Source organism: Mirounga leonina, unplaced genomic scaffold (assembly GCF_011800145.1).
Source record: "Mirounga leonina isolate KUSES-001 unplaced genomic scaffold, KU_Mleo_1.0 Mir_53, whole genome shotgun sequence".
Lineage (NCBI taxonomy): Eukaryota > Metazoa > Chordata > Mammalia > Carnivora > Phocidae > Mirounga > Mirounga leonina.
In genome coordinates, this window is record NW_023270807.1 from 96,382,803 (window position 1) to 96,383,968 (window position 1,166).

Consider the following 1,166-nt stretch of genomic DNA (forward strand, 5'->3'; position numbering starts at 1 on the left):
AAGAAAGAAAGAAAGAAAGAAAGAAAGAAAGAAAGAAAGAAAGAAAGAAAGAAAGAAAGAAAGAAAAAGAAAAGTCAAGGTGAAGAATTTTGCCGGTTATTAAGCTGTGTTATTCCCAGCTTTTTTTCCTGGTTGAGTTCTCCATGTGAGATTTCTTTTTACATTTCAAAGAATTGTGGTGTTTATTAGAAGTGATTATTTATGGAATCCATTTGAGATCAGATTCTTGATGCTATAAAGACAAGCTGAATTTAGAGAAAGAATCAGCTCAGTAAAGTAACATAATTCTGATAATAATTCTAAATTTGTTGTCATTGAATTTCATTTCTATAGTGCTATCATATATAACCACAATATTTCCTGAAGAATGGGTGATAAATTCACATTTAGAGTTTCAGGATCCAATTCAAATGTAAATTCTTTCAAAGCTCCCTCAGGGAAAGCTATTATTTGGAACTATGGTAATTTATGTTTTCTGAAGCAATCTTTCACTAGTCAGTGAGTTATAAATCTTCCTTTATAATATTGTATATGTATACACACACTCACTCACTGATGCAAACCATATTTCACCCAAATAGTTCAGGGACCGTTATAAGCATTAGTTTATTACTTGTCAGAACATACTAAGAGTTAAATGTGCCACATATACTATTTCCAATTTTGTGGCTTAAAAAAATAAATAAAAACAAACAAAACCTTCCTGAAAGAATGTGATTATAGCTTGGAAATTTTGCATATTGCAGCTCACTTTTTTCTGGGTTGGAAAATTGTAGGTTAAGCTACTTGAAATCCCTTTGAGGATCTGGAGCAATAGAGAGATTTGAGCTAACCAAGGCTTTGTCCAAAAATTCCAAAATATTTCTCAACTATTTAAAAAATCCATGCCCCTTTCTGATACATATAAAAATCTCCTATCTGCAGGAGATTCCAATAATTCCACTTCCCACCCCATCCCACCAGATAGACAAGAACTGCATTTTTAGTGCATCACCAACAGTCAGTTTAGTCATGCATTTTTATGCCATTTATGCTATAGAAATATTGATTTATTTATTTATTTATTTATTTTATTTATTTATTTATTTATTTATTTATTTATCAGAGAGAGAGAGAGAGAGGCAGGCAGAGGGAGAAGCAGGCTCCCCGCTGAGCAGGGAGACTGA